Source organism: Mus caroli, chromosome 7 (genome assembly GCF_900094665.2).
Source record: "Mus caroli chromosome 7, CAROLI_EIJ_v1.1, whole genome shotgun sequence".
In the NCBI taxonomy this organism is placed as follows: Eukaryota; Metazoa; Chordata; class Mammalia; order Rodentia; family Muridae; genus Mus; species Mus caroli.
The window spans coordinates 73,018,296-73,034,195 of record NC_034576.1 but is presented as its reverse complement, the minus strand read 5'-3'; the positions used below and the strand labels follow the sequence as shown (position 1 = coordinate 73,034,195).

The following is a 15,900-nucleotide window of genomic DNA, read 5'->3' as shown; positions in this document are numbered from 1 at the left end:
AAAACAAAAACAAAAAAAAACAGATCACAAGCTCAGGAAGATGCCCAAAGTTAGCTGTGAGGGTGGGTGGGCACTCCCAAGGTGCCATTGATGCGCTGTCAGGAAAGGCAAGGATAAGTTAGGGAACTGATAAAACAAGGAAGACAAAAAGGGAAGAATGAAAGACCAGCTGTTTGGTGCAGCTGTGGGTGTGGTTTCCTGCACATGCCTGAAATGAATCCTGTGGAAGAACAATTGCAAGGATAACCAGGTCTCTCAGCTGTAGGATGTAGCTTAGTTGGAAAAGTGCCTAGAATGTAGGAAGTCCTGGCTTCGACTCCCAGCACCGCATAAAGGGACATGGAGGTACACAGAGGCAGATGAGGGAACTCAGGAGTTCAAGGCCATCCCCAGCTTTTGAATGAATTTGAAGTCAGTCTGGATTACTCAAGACCTTATCTAGAAACAAATTTTTAAATAAAATAAAGGACCAAAGTTCTACAGCATTTACACCATTTGGCAGTTTTTAAAGAACTTCCATGACCCAGGGAATGGGGAGGCTTGGAGAGGTAGGTGGGAGGGTGACTACATCCTCTGGAGACAAGGGAAGAAGAATGGGATGAGGAACTGTGGAAGGGCAGACCCTGAGGGGGATAATGACTGGACTGTAAAAAAAAAATTGATTAAAGATGAAAGAAAAAAAAAGAATTTTCAGATAATGGTCCCTAAGTACTCAAAGCCCCAAGAAAGAAGAAAACTTACTTCCTATTTTTATGAAGAAGAATGCTGTGGATTTGAGCAGAGGTGACCTGCCCAAGGTCACTCAGCTGCTTAGACAGAGCACCTTAGGTCTTGCAACTGGAATCTTTCTGTCTAAATCCCTTCCTTTGTGTACTCCAACACGATTGGGAGTTATAAGAAGCATTAGAGAACTTTTCCTTCCAGATCTTGTGTGACAACGTTAACTAAAATGACCTATCTTCATCTGGATTCATTCGCATACTCAACAAATAACACAGAGCCACAGATGTCACATAGATGACTGATAGATGGCCTGGCCCAACTACCCCCTTTTCAAAAAAACAACAACAAACAAACAAACAAACAAAAACCAAAAAAACAAAACAAAAAAACCACTCCCTCACCCAAGGAACCTGAAATCACACGATGTTGAAGTTCCTTCCATTGCATGATATGGAACTTGTTATAATTTATGCACATGCTTGCATGCACGTTAATCATTTGCAGATAGCTTGTAATACTTAATGCAATGTAAATGCTATGTAAATAATTATAGTGCTACAGATTTGGGGGGGGGGGAACAGCAAGAAACCAGGCCAAGTCTGGTACAGTTTGAGGATGTGGAGGATGGATAGATCTTTTTTGACCCTGAAATGGCACCTAATAATTTACACACACGTTACTGCCCATTTCCTCTCAAGAAAAGTCAGGTCCCACTGAACAATGGCCTAGTCTTATTCAAAGCTGTCTCTCCAAAACTGAAACAGTTCCTACTCAAATAGGTACTGGGTAAATATTTATTTAATAAATCATACTGAGTATCAAGGAAAGCTTTTGGGCCAATGCCTTCTCTGTGTCCCAGGTAGCATAAAACCACTTAGTCAAATCATCTCGTTTAATCACAATTATAAGTGACAAGACAGAAAATACTGAGAGAAGACAGAGAAAGTGCTGGGGAGACATGAAGCTCTGCCTTTAACCTGTTCCACTTAAGGCCAGAGTGCCGGCCACGCTGCGACGTTAAAAGGCAACAAATTTTAAACGAATAGAGGAAATATTTTTAAAGCAGCGTATAACGCACCTTTGGAATTCACTGCTGCAGGATATTATTGAGGGAAATAGTCTAGCAAGATTCAAGAAAGGATTAGACATTTATATGAACGGGAATAATATTGGCAGTTACACTAACTAGGTTAAAAAGTTACAAGGCATGTCCGTCCTGGGCTCCAGGGCATCACTGTGCACCAGCTGAAGTGGAGAAGGAATTTCCCTTGTTGGTGGAGCAGTGTGTAATTGACCAGATGCATGAGTGCTCATAATTTTGCCTTCTTCTGTAACAGTGGCAGAGAGCACTGCTGCGGGAGATGTTTCTGAGGTAGATGATGCCGGCAGCCCAGTGACCTCTAAGCATGAGAAAGAGAAAGAGAGAGAGAGAGAGAGAGAGAGAGAGAGAGAGAGAGAGAGAGAGAGAGAGAGAGAGAGAGAGAGAGAGAGCTTGGTGTCTTCAGGGATTTCACCTGAGAGCTTTTTTTTTTTCAATTTCAGAAAGTGGAAATAGTAAAAAAAAATAATTTCTGTCTTCCAAATGATGAAAATATTTCATGAGATGGAGTAGTCATGGAGTGGCCATAATCTCATTAGAGGCACAAGGATAAGATCTGGCAGCTTATTTCCAGAGCCCTATGCCTCAGAATCCTCCTGGAGACTCACACATGGGTATCATCTGTCCCACTTTGGTATCATCTAAGACTGTTCTGTCTTACACATGTGTGCTTATGACATATGCGCTGAATGAAACTACCTTTCACAGGTGTTCTAACAAAAGCAGCTCTTAATCCTGTCCACTCACCCTAGGACACCCTTTTCCATCAGAGTCAGTTCTGCTGGCAGGCTCAGCCTCTGATGCTGGTACAGTGTGCTTGGCGCTCTTTCACTCTCCTGCTGAACACCCGATGGCAGGTTTTAACTGGAAGTCAAAATCTACAAAGACAAAGTATCATATTAAACAGATTGCTGAAGGACCAGAGAGATAGCCCACCAGGTACAGGGCTTGTCCCAAAGCCTGGCAGTCTGAGTTAGACCCTTAGAACCCACAGGAGACAACTGACTCCTTTGACTTTTCACACATGAACAGTGTGGGGTGTGTGTGTGTGTGTGTGTTTGACACATAAATAAACAAATAGGAATTAAAATTCAAAAGCATGATATAATTGAAAATACTGAAACCTGCCAGACAACTGTAGTGCATGCATTTAATCCCAGCACTCAGAAGCCAGAAGCAGGCAGATATCTGTGAGTTCGAGGCTAGCCTGGTCTACAAAATGAGTTCCTGGACAGTCAGGAATGCACAGCAAAACCCTGTCTCAGGGGCAAGGGGAGGGGAAGCCAGAATTATTCATTATCATGACTTTATAGTCTTCAGTCATCCAAGGGTGAAACACATTCTGAAGAAACTGTCTATGCTTGGAACATTGGGAAAACGGCCCCGCACACTAATCTCTCTATATCTATCTATATCTATATCTATATCTATATCTATATCTATATATCTTTCTGTTACATACCACACAAAGATAGATAGATAGATAGATAGATAGATAGATAGATAGATAGATAATAGACAGATTGATAAGATAGAAGGATGATAGATAGATAGACAGATAGATGTAGAGATCAAAGAAAACTTGCAGGCCAAATCTTAAAGTAAATAGATACCCAAAGATGTTATTGATGGATGTTTTTTTTTTTTTCTGGAGAAAGTAACCACAAATTCCATTAATATTTTCAGATATGTTCTCACATAAAGCAAGTTTTTAAAAACACTGTTCTGGGCCCCAGTCCAAGACAAAAGTCTCAAATGGATCTAGATGCTTTCCTTTCTGTGACCTTTGGACCTTCTGTGTAAGAGTTGTTTCTTCGGGCCTCCCTTAAACTGGCAGAATATCAATCAGATTCTCTTAGCTGAAGATTATTCACATAGCGCCTACATCTATCTCATCCTGAGAAAGCTTTAAGCCTTGCTGCTGATACCACCGGACATTTTGTTAATTAGTTACAGATAAGCCCTTACAAATTTGCCTGTTTTCCCTGGATATAAGCTTTTCTGTTTACTTTTTCACATGATTATTACATAATCTTAGTATTATCAGATCATAGGTAGCCTCCAAACCATGTTTTCATAAAGATTTAAGGGCTGGGAATGTATCTCAAGTTTAACAAGCTGCTTGTTTTGCATGCATGAAGTCCTAGGTTCATTCCACATCCTTGCATAAATTGGGCATAAGAGCAGAGTCACTCTGAGTACTCAGTGGGGGATCATTGAGGATATTCCTTGGCTACATATAGTCTAAGGGCAGTCTAAGACAGAAGAGACCATGGGGTTGGGGAGGGAAGAGAGACGAAGGTATTTGTTAGTATAGTTCTTGGGTTTTGCCAACAGTCCTTACAGTAGCAATATAGGCACAGCCATGTCACTATTCTTCATTAGGCAATGAGAATTAGTATTAATGAACAAAATGAGAAATAGAAAAGAACAAAGAAAAAAATGGTAAGAAAGGACAAGTATCAACTTTTTTAAAAGGTGCACGGTGGCTTCTGTGTGTCTCCTAGCTATGGGGACGAACAGGTAAATCGTGGATAGATTCCCATTCTTAGGTCCCAAGCCAGGTTCCTCCCCTGAGCTTTCTCACAGTGTTGTATCACCCCATCTCAGAAACAGCTCAGGGGTGGGAGATGGCTCAGTGGGTAAGAATGACTGGTGAATACGCTTGAGGACCTCAGTTCTGATCCCTCAGTAAAAATCCCAGGTGTGGCCTTTCCAGGCTGTCACCCTAGCCCAGGAATGGGGGCAGGAGTTTCAGAAGGATCATTGGACTTGAGATGGAGAATATACAAGAGGACAGCTAATTAATGACTTTGGCTTCTGGCTAACAGGGTTCTCTCTGTGTCTCTCTGTTTCTGTCTCTGTCTCTCTCTGTTTCTGTCTCTGTGTGTGTGTGTTTCTGTCTGTCTGTCTGTCTGTCTGTCTCTCCCTCCCTCCCTCCCTCCCTTCCTCCTTCCCTCCCTCCCTCTCCTCCTCTAACCACCCCCTCCCTCTCCACATCCCCTGGTTCTATAGTTGCTAACCTTATCAAGTCTGACAGAACAAAGTCAAAGCAGGGAAGGGCAGCCTCCTGGCATCCCAGAGGATGTCCAGTCATCCTCATGAAAGTCAGAGTCCACTGTTAACCAACAGTGTTAAGATGGACCAAACAGGACCAGTCCTAGGAGAGAAGAAACCTGATGAGACCAACACACAAATATTTTCCTGTGAGGTGCAAGACGCACAGCCCATATGTGACCACAAGCCGCAGAAGGTGAAACCTGATGAGGCCTGTCACCCGAGCTCCAGAGAGATAATGTGGAGAAGCAGTTGGTTTGAGCAGCTTTTCAAGAGCCTTCACTAATACCCGGCTTTGGGGAGGGATGACAGAGACAGAAAAGAAAGCAAAAGCACTTTGGTCTATGATGCTAAATTTATTGCCTGGAAAAGGAGGAAAGCAAACAGCACGGAAATGGAAATCTTCTGACTTGTGGAAATCAAACCAATGGTTTCTTTCCTCCTTTGTACACCAAGGCCAGCCCATTCACACAATCTCTACACAGGCGTTGTTCTAGAAGACGCCCAGCCTTCATGCTCATCTCTACAAAGACTCTGATTAGAATCTCTTTCAAGTCAGTATGATTGATACAGTACATTCGGCAGCTCCTTTAGGTCCATCACCAGGAAGGACTCTCAGGAAAGCCACAAATCTTGCCTTTTCTTTTTTGCAGATAATATGGTGAATTTCCCAGAATCAGGTGCTGGCTAATAGCTTGTGAGAATTAGCTACTCCAACACGGCATTTGTGACCTGTTTCCACTGATCCCGTTACATCTACAAAAAAAATATGTCTAGAAGCATGCAACTTGGTCATGGTGGACAGAATAAGGACACCAGTGCTTCACTACCTAGGTAACCCTGTACAAGGACATATACTTTCTAGACCTCTCCTCTACACCTGAACCATTCAATGGAGATAATATCACCCACCTAGCAGAGTTGTCCAGAGAGAAATATATATATTTCTCACAAGAGGAATCTCACATGTAGATAGATAGATATAGATATAGATGATATAGATAGAGATAGATATAGATATAGATAGATATATTATGTGTGCATGTATATGCATATGACTATACATATATCTGTACTGAGCATTTTTAAAGTCAATTTCTCCTTACCATCTTCACAGACCACAAGGTGATTTTTGGCAAAGTCAATCAAGAAAGGAAGGAAAGAAACATATTTTCTTCTCCAACAAGTAAAAGCAATTAAACGTCAAATATTAACTGTTCCTAGGAGTAAATTTTTTAAATGGGTTAAAGGCTCAGCCATTATAGACCTCCAATATGTAATTTCTAAGAAAGGACCAGGTAATATATTTTTTTTAATTAAGTGGAAGATAAAATGCTAGAGCGACGTGTCCCTTCAGAAAGCACTTTTTTATCCATTTCTAGTGGCTTCCAATTGCATCATGCCTTTTAAGAGGAGCAATTTGTTTAACATCCCTTTATTTTTCAACCTTCACATGCAAGAAGCATTGATTTATGATTCTGCTGATTAAAGCACTGGTGTCTGAAGCAATAATGATTTCAATTATGGAACTTCCACCCGCGTGTGTTATTCTGATTTTCTCTCCGTTCTCACCACATTTTCATTGGCGAAAGAAGGGGGTCTGAGAAGATGATGTAATTTTTAAAAGCCCCTGGACTAATTTAATATCAGGAAAGAATGTATGGACAGATGGACTGGTGTTCCATTTTGGATGATGGGGATGTATCGTATTTTAATATGCTCTGACAAACTCTCAAACAGCTCCCTGGTGAGCCCCTACCTGATATCATTAGGGTTATTTAGTGCTTGGAGCCTGCCCAATCCCCACTGGAACCGCAGTGAACTCGTAGGAACCTGCACACTCAATTCACTCCACGTCTAGGGTCAAGCTTTCTCTTTATGCTGGGCTGGAAGAAACGATTAAGCTCATGTTTAGATTTTTAGCTCGCTGAAGTCAATGCAAAGCACCCAACGCTGTCTTCCAATCCTGAGGGACCCTACCACTCCGCTCTTCACTAGTCTAAAAGAATTAAATAATTACTTATTTTTCACTATTCTAAAAAAAAATTAATTACTTAATTTTTTAAAGTATTGAGAAAATTAACTTTTAAGAAAGAAAGTATTAGTTTGGCTTACAGTTACGGTGGTATCTGTTCACCATGATGTGATCTCATTGCTCTGGACTTTTTGATGATAGACATCATAGTTGGAAGATGTGGTGCAGAGGAAAAACCGCATATGACACCTAAAACAAAGAAAGATGGAGGGTCTGAATATCCGCTTCCAAGAGAAGTCTCTGAATGGCCTAACTTCCTTCCAGTAGGTTGAACCTCTCTTGAGAAGTGCCCTACCATTTCTAAAAAACCACATCAGCACTACCACATGGGCCTTAGGAGGACACTCCAGATTCAAACCACAGCAGAGCAGGGCATTGTCCCATATGCAAGGCTGGTAAGCAAGACACTGTAGCCAGCCTGAGGCCATGAATGAGGGAATGTCCCCATGCACGAATGTAGCTTGAAATCTAATGGAGGAGATATAATAAAGACATTCTAAGAACACTTGTGACTCCTTTGGCTATCAAGCTCTTGAGGCAACGCACCCTCAAGTGACTGAAATTTCTCCAGGAATCTTATTCAGGGAGAAGGAAAAGGCTCCTAGCCTGGTGTCCACCAGACAAGCAGCATGTCTCCCCAGAAGAGATTTCCCCTTTACAGACCACCTGATGGAAGGAACTGGAGCCAAAATAGTGATCATGGGCAGGACCACATCTTGACCAGAACTGATTAGTCACACACAGCTTCTGCTTTCTGTTTAAACCTAAATCTGATGGCAGAAACTCACGGAGGTACTTGGGGGTGTCACGTCTTGGTTTTTCTCCTAGTGTGACATCAAACAAATCTCTTTTGATTGTGTTTCCCTACTAAATTCTCTCTTTCATTGGTCTATTGAGGAGAGGCAATTGATGTTGGTTTGTTAGGGATTCTAGGGCCCTAAAATACAGGATATACCCTAACTCCAGGAATGACACCAGTCACATTTTTAAAGAAAGAGTTTCACTTTATAGCCCAGACTAGTGTCAAACTATGTAACATAGGCTGGCCTCAACCTCCTCATCCTTCTGCCTCGGCCCCCCTAGTGCGTAGATTATAGGCATACACTGTTTTTCCTAGCCCAACATTCACACTTATTTAAGTTGTCATCCAGTGAAGAGCTGTTGTGTCATAAGAGCAGCTCTTCCTGTGTCCCAGGCAATTGTCCTCACAGGGGTCCATAAGTCATGGGACCACACATTCAGGTATTTCAAAGAGAACAAGAAGTTTATAATGTTATACCATTAAAGTTTCTCTGGTTTTCAGCATTAGACCCACACTTGCCACATGCAGCCTGCTTCTGCCTGCTTCCTTGTCGGTGCACAAGTGGTATGTCCATCCAGTTATTGGAAGGCTATGCGCAGCAAGACATCACATTCTGTAACTCTGTCAAAAATTAGCAACTTGGAGCAAGAGCAAGAGCTTGGTTGTGTCTGAGCACTTGCTTCACAAGCATGAGCAACTATAGCCCCGATGCTATGGGAGACAGAGAGAGAGAGAGAGAGAGAGAGAGAGAGAGCGCACAGATGGGACATGATGACTCTCAGCCTAGCCCCATGCTCAGTAAGGGACCCTGTCTCCAAGGATGGAACCCAATGTTCTCCTTTGGCCTCTGCATCTGCGTACACATGTGCACATATACCACAAAGGCATACACCACACACACACACACACACTGACAAAGTATTTTTTAGTCTGCCATTTCAACAACAGTTAAGGAGATTGTTACATACCAAGAAACAGGTGCTAGACATAAAGAATGTAAAATAAAATATAATACCTATTTTTCACCTTCAAGAGGCTGGCATTTGTATCTCTATGAATTATTTCAGGTTTACAAAAATTAAAAAGAAGTGCTACCTCACATTGAAGCCAGATCTAGCACATTTATTTTTAGGCAAGAACCTCCTTTGTTACCCTTCAAGAAAATTAGTTTGTTCCTATGCTTGGATTGGAAACTTCATTTTAAGTTGAGAACTGGTCCTATGACTGCCAAAGTCTGTGTAGGACGTTCTCCCATTAATGTCTCCAATAACAACTGAAAATGAAAGTTGCAGTCATACCATGAAGATGTTTTTCTTCATCAAATCAATGCTACAGGTTTCACAATTAAGCACTGGTATTACGAGGCAGTCCCATGATTTAAACCTAGTTCTTAATCTCAGTATTTCTATACTGCTGTAGTTTTTATGGGAGTTGGCCAGCCAATGCTATACCCATTAATCTTTCTGGAAAAAAATCATCTTAATAATTTTCTTTTTCAACTGAAGGAATAGAAGCCCCAAGACACAAATAAAAGCATTCAAGGTCTAGCCACTGAGTTTGTAACTTAAAGCTTGAAATATTATATCCAAAATTGCTTCTTGGGAGAAAATCATATCCCAGTTAAGATTCCTTCTCATTACACTTTATGATTATTTCTCAGAGTCTTCCTTGAAATGCCTCAAAGTACTTCCCCTGAATTACACATGGGTTCCCTGTTTTGTTTTGTTTTGTTTTGTTTTGTTTTGTTTTGTTTTTCTTGCAAATCTATTTATTACCTCCTCTGAGGGCCTAGGAGGGCTTTACCTAAAGGCAAACCTCTCACATTACACTCTCAGGTGTAGGGATTTGGAAGGAGCCAATCAATGCCAGTGGTACACTCAGGTGGGCTCATTTGAAAACAACATTTCATTCATCTTCTATCTCTACAACAGTCAAGGACAAGAGATCTCATTTTCTTTTGCACACAATATTGCCAGCAACACCTTGGCACATAGCTCTCTGTCCTCACTCTCCCTTCTGCCCACCCCGTTAGTAACCTCATAACTGTCTCCCCAGGGCCATTCATGCCATCATCAGTTACATACCCTACCTCTTCTGGGTGTTGGGAGATGGAGAGCTGGAGAGAGCATCTAAGTCTTTTGATTTGATTTACACTGATGATCACTCTTATAGGATCATGGGCTTCCTTAAAAGTAAATCCTTTTGGCAATTCTTCTCCAGGGTCTTAATCTGGGATAAGGAAAGAAAAAGGATTGAGAAAGAAGTGACTTGCCCAGGAGTACAGCTCTCCTCTGTCCTTTGTGGTCCTCTGTTCTTTTTCTCTTCTCTCATAGCCAACAGTTCTTATCTTGGTTAGGTTTCTATTGTTGTGACAAAACACCATGACCAGAACAACTTGGGGAGGAAAAGGTTTATTTGATTTCCGTGCCACAGTCACCATTCATCACTGAGACAATTCTGAGCAGGAACTCAAGGCAGGAACTGAAGAAGAGACTATGGAGGAGTACTGTTTCCTGGCTAGCTGCTTGACCTACATGTATGTATATCCACCACATATATGCAACACATATATGCACCATGTATGTGCCTGGTGTCTGAAGAGGTCAGTAGAGAGTACTAGATGCCCTGATGCTGCGAGTCACCCTGTGAGTGACAGAAGTTGAATGTGAATCCTCTGCAAAAGCAATAAGTTCACTAAACTGCTGAGTCATCTCTCAAGCTCCTCAGGTTGTGTTTTATACAGCCTAGGACCACTTGCCTAGGGAGACACTGCCCACAGTGGATGGGGCCCTCCTACATAAATCATTTATGAAGAAAATTCCCTACAGACTTACTGACAAACGATTAAGATGGAGGCATTGAGTGAAGTTCCTTCTTCGATGATGACCATAGCTTGTGTCAAGCTAACAAATATCTAGTCAGCACAGTTCTTAAACTAGAATTTTACTTTGGATATCACTTCAGCACAGATTTACTTCAGGTTGAACCTCTATAACTCAAAATCCAAAGTCTGGATTGCTCCCAACACCAAAATCGTTTTGAGCGCTGGTGTGATGTCACAGGTGAAAAGTCCTATACTTTATTTCACGTGGCAAGTCACAAACCAAACACAGCTGTGGTAAATATGTGGTCCAAGGTATGCAGCAAAGAAACCACACTCCCTTTAGACTCCAGTCCCATCCGGAACACAGCTCACCATGTATGTATGCACACATGTTCCAAAACAGAAATAAAACATGGGTCCGTTTTCATAGCCAGCATGTCACATAAAAGCTGCTCGGCTACTTTAAAGCCTTGATGAAAGCTTGTTTTGTGTGGACCCCTGATCATTGCCAGAGACTGCAGAGCAAACCATAAGTATCTGATATAGACCCCCATCATCACTACTGGGCCACTACACAGAGCATCCAGAGCCAGTGGCAGCAGATGTACTCATCTGAGATCCTTGCCATCCAGAGAGTTGGTACCGCTAGCTCCCACTGCAGGTAGACCTAGAATGCATGGTATTAGCTCTGAAGATGATTTTTGTCTAACTCAGGAGGTGAGTCATGGGAGAACATAATCTATTGCATACAGGAAAATATTTCTTGAGTTATCCTTCAGGTAGGTTTGTCAAGTAGCCCGCTATGAAGCTCCTTTTATATTTAAGGACTAGTCCTATAAATATCAAAACTCACACGGGGTACATTCCCATGAAAACCTCTATATGGCAGTGGACACTCTTGTCCTGGGCCCTAGTAGTGAGACACATATGTGTATAATGAGTTCAAGGAGCTGATATATTATACCAGTGTCAGTGCAGACATTAGGGTTTACATAGGCTACACATTCATACATTTATACACAGATACACATTTAAAATACTAGCTAAGGTCTATATGTATTTTCAGTACCTTTGTAGACCAATAGTGTTCAATAATCTGAGCCGAGGCTGTAAGTGGTAACCAAACCCATTAAAGAAGAAGCTAGGTTTTGGGGGTTATTTTGTTTTGTTTTTTTTTAATGTGGTCTTCCAGGAAACTGCCTCTGGACATAACTACAGAAAATTAGCGCAATAAGTAAAGCATTATAGAACAGCTATTAACTGATTACACTAATAAAAACCAAATGGGGGCCTCGAGTCTACCCCTCGGGGAACGCAGGACAGATAAAATAAACAAGGTAAAATATGGAGCAAAGGATAATTAATTTTAAACAATAATAATACAGTTACCTCCCACCACGTTTGTTTTTTTTTTTAAGTAGATTTCGATCTTTGTGTAGGAAACGACAGAAAAAAAAGGTCATATCCTTTCTCCTTAGGGTCTAGGTTTCATACTAATGGGGGTGTTTCCCTGGGCTAACAAATTGGAGAAATTAAGGCATACTGGCGAGTTTCTTAAACTCTAGATACATGGACACAGTGATTTAATAGATCCCATTATCAAAATATCTTCCTTGGAGGAAAGCTGGGTCTTCCTGAGTACAGAAGGCTTGCCCCAGCAGTTACACCCACAGAAAACTGACAGGCAGCAGAGGAAGAATAAAACTACCCATTCCTCTTATGTTGGGTAGAAGTTGAAGTCAAACCCTCACTACATCTCTTTCTGTTGAATAAATGGTAAAACTCTTGAGTGTACATGGAATTGGCTCTATGAAGGGAGGAGTCATGATGGAGAAGGGGCTTCACTTTCCATTTGTTCACTAAAATACCATCCACGTACCTGCCTTCAAATCCAATAGTCTTAACGGTCACTGGGGTAAGTGTGTGTTGGGTGACATGTGTCAAACTAAATGCTTAATGGGACTTCTTGCATTATCTCACAATTTGTATGTGAAGACTTGCAGGGAGAAGGTGACACCATGACATGCTCAAGGTCCCCCCGCCCCATCATTAGTCCATGCCCACTCAAGAGGCATCCACCAGCCTGCTTTGACATAGGTACCCCAGCTTTGTCAGAAGTTGATGTTGTAGGAGGCCTTTTCCTCCCTCGGACTCTTTTCGGTTATTGTTCTAACCAACCTAAATCCAATGGAACCAATTCTTTTTGCTTGGCATATGCAAAACTGGGTTATTTTTACTTCCCACTGGCAAAAAGTCAGCAAATTCAAATGAAATGATAATTTCTATGTGAGAAAAATAGTTTAGCATTTCCTTAAAATGTGAAAATATAAAAAATCTTATGCAAGACACTAACTTTTCAGTTGGCAGAAAATAGCCTGGTGGTGTCGCATGAAATAAAACAAGAGCAGCTTAGATCTTTACTGCCTGAGAATTAAAGGAGAGCTCGGCTGCCAGGGAACAATGGGTATTTAGGCCTGAACAGAGGAATGGATGATACGTGCAGGAGACGTCTGCATATCTAGAGAACACTCAAGTATAAAAGGGTCACACTTGTTCAATATTTAGAAAAATGTCCCAGGAGGCTTCCAATGTGAAGGCCAACAAACAGAAGGCTCAGGAAGGTAGATTTAAAGTTAAATGGGGGGTAGGGGGATATCCAACACAAGTGCTGACCAAAAGCACATGTTTGGGACTGCATCTTTGCCATCAAAATATCAGAGGCACTTCTAATAAGGAATACTTTAAATAGCATGGAAGTTCTTGCCTTGAAGTAAGACAGGGAAAAAAAAGAAATTACTTTTTTTTTAAGGGAGTAGGAGGAACAGAAAAAATCACTGTCTATGGGTAATATTATCCGTCTAGACAACTCAAAAAGAACCAAAATTAGCTAATTATTTGAATAAGGAACCGGTTAAATGGCAAATGTACAAATAAATAACTTTTCCCAGAAAACAGTAATAAAATATAATAGAAAAATTACATGTAGAAAAGCATGGAGTGTAAGACCATCTTATGAAGAAGAGGGTGGAAGAGAAGGAGAAGGAGGAGAAGAAATAGGAGGAAAAGGAGGAGGAAGAAGAGGAGGAGGAGGAAGGAGGAGGAGGAGAAGAAGAAGAAGAAGAAGAAGAAGAAGAAGAAGAAGAAGAAGAAGAAGAAGAAGAAGAAGAAGAAGAAGAAGAAGAAGAAGAAGAAGAAGAAGAAACTCTAAATGTATAGAAGGTCATATAAAAAGGTAAATGAGAGAACACCTGGTTTATTTCTGCCTGAGATAACTCAAAATTGGAATCCTTAGGTTGCCAACAGGAATGCAGAAATGCATTCTTGCACATTTTGAGTTTAGGTCTTAAAGAATAACACACGAGGGCACAACTCCCAGGAAACTGCTCAGTGAGGAGGAGATTACCAGATAGGAACAGATAGATACCTAACAAAAAGGGAAAGTTCTGGAGGAATGTGAAGATGAGAAGATGAGGAGAGGAAATGTAAAGAAAAGGAAAGAGGGCCACTAGCTCACAGCTCCTACAGAAGTCGTCTTATTAAATGGATTCTTACCACAGGACCAAAACAAACTGTCTTCAGAGAACTGAGAGATGTAAAAGGTTCCCAAAGAAAAAAGTCCCTTTCTAGACATTGCTAGAAGAAAGAGGAGGTTCACATGACCTCACCCTGAGACCCACAGAGCCGAGTCAGTCCCAAAAGCAGAGAGAAAAGCAGAAGGCTGTTAACATCTGCATTCGTGAATGTGCGTAGGTGTGTCACCAGCTAAATGCTCAAACAGAACAGTGTCCCTGATATCAGAAAAGGAAGGTTTAATAGATTTAAAATTGAGCGATGGATATGATCGATTGGTTGATTTTTCTTTTTTTTTTTCTTCTTTTTTCTTTTTTGAGACCTGGACCTGGAACTGTCAGGCTGACCTTGAATCGCGAGCAATCTTTCCACCTCAGCCTCCTGAGCACTGGGATTACATGTTAATGTTAGATATTAATAATAAACCCAAGATTGCAATTTTTTAAATGCGTAATTTTTTCTTTAATTTATTTATTTATTTTTATTTTTTAAATTAGGTATTTTCTTCCTTTACATTTCCAATGCTATCCCAAAAGTCCCCCATACCCCACCCCACTCCCCTACCCACCCATTCCCACTTCTTGGACCTGGCGTTCCCCTGTACTGAGGCATATAAAGTTTGCAGAACCAATGGGCCACTCTTTCCACTGATGGCCAACTAGGCCATCTTCTGATACATATGCAGCTAGAGACATGAGCTCCAGAGGGTACTGGTTAGTTCATATTGTTGTTCCACCTATAGGGTTGCAGATCCCTTTAGCTCCTTGGGTACTTTCTCTAGCTCCTCCATTGGGGGCCCTGTGATCCAAAATTGGACATAGTAGTACCAAAGTATCCCGCAATACCTCTCCTGGGCATATATATCCAGAAGATGTTCCAACCAGTAAGGACACATGCTCCACTATGTTCATAGCAGCCTTATTTATAATAGCCAGAAGCTGGAAAGAACCCAGATGTCCCTCAACAGAGGAATGGATAAATGTGTAATTTTAAACCAATAAATTACTCCATAGAACTGCCAGGCAAAAGTTACGTAAATAAAAAAGTTGCAGTGCGTGGAAATCACTTCATAACATACAAAGCAAGGTAAATAACCAAGCAATGCAAAGAAAACTGGGTACACAGGTACACTACTGAAACTCCAGGAATATGAGCCTCATGTGAAGAAGGTTGCCGAAAGTTCAAGGCCAGCCTGGGCTACGTACTGACTCCAGTAGGGTGCTGGAGGGGAAGACAGGGGATCATGGAGCACCACAGGATATTTTTATGCCTCTGACTCTGTGCCTCTTCTTATTCCAGTTTCTCTTTTTCTTTTTCATGTGTTCTCAGAACATCTGCAGTCTCCAGCACCAGTTTATTGGCTCCTCCTGTGAGTGACAGGCCAGAGTGTCCCAAGAATCCTTAATGTATTTTGTGTCAGGGGCCTGTGGGTCACTAAGGTTATTAATAAACAGTGCCTCTTGTTCTAATTTTGGTCCCTCCTCTCCGCCATGCCTCTCCTGCTGCCCTGCTTTCTCTTTCAGCCCTCCTCTCTGACCCTTTTCCCCTCCTCCCTGACACAAAGCATTCTGCCTGCATTTTAGCTCAACCTCTGGAACTTCCCATAATGCTTTTTCAATGTTGCTAGTCCTGCTACATTTTCACGGGAAATTTAATTTTTAAGAAAATGCTTAGTGTCCTAAATCAATTTGATGCAGTCAGTACAGCCCTGTGATATTACACGCAGGCAGGAGAGACCGACGGGCTACCCAAAATTGGGGCAAAAAGTGAACAGAAAAGCAGGAAGGTGT

General features: G+C 41.5%; 1 long non-coding RNA gene across 9 annotated transcripts in view; it reads right to left on the bottom strand.

Annotated features, from left to right (window-relative positions):
- The window catches only part of LOC110297832, a 111,194-nt gene that overhangs the window by 67,256 nt on the left and 28,038 nt on the right, over positions 1-15,900 (bottom strand). For 8 of the 9 annotated variants that reach the window (XR_003837138.1, XR_003837140.1, XR_003837136.1 and 5 more), the window contains 4 exons: positions 9,806-9,945; positions 6,995-7,103; positions 4,846-4,982; positions 2,570-2,700 (listed from right to left, as the gene is read on the bottom strand). This is a non-coding gene — a long non-coding RNA (uncharacterized LOC110297832). Of the gene's footprint in view, positions 1-2,569; positions 2,701-4,845; positions 4,983-6,638; positions 6,766-6,994; positions 7,104-9,805; positions 9,946-15,900 lie in introns of all 9 variants that reach the window. The other variant, XR_003837142.1, reaches the window with a different exon arrangement.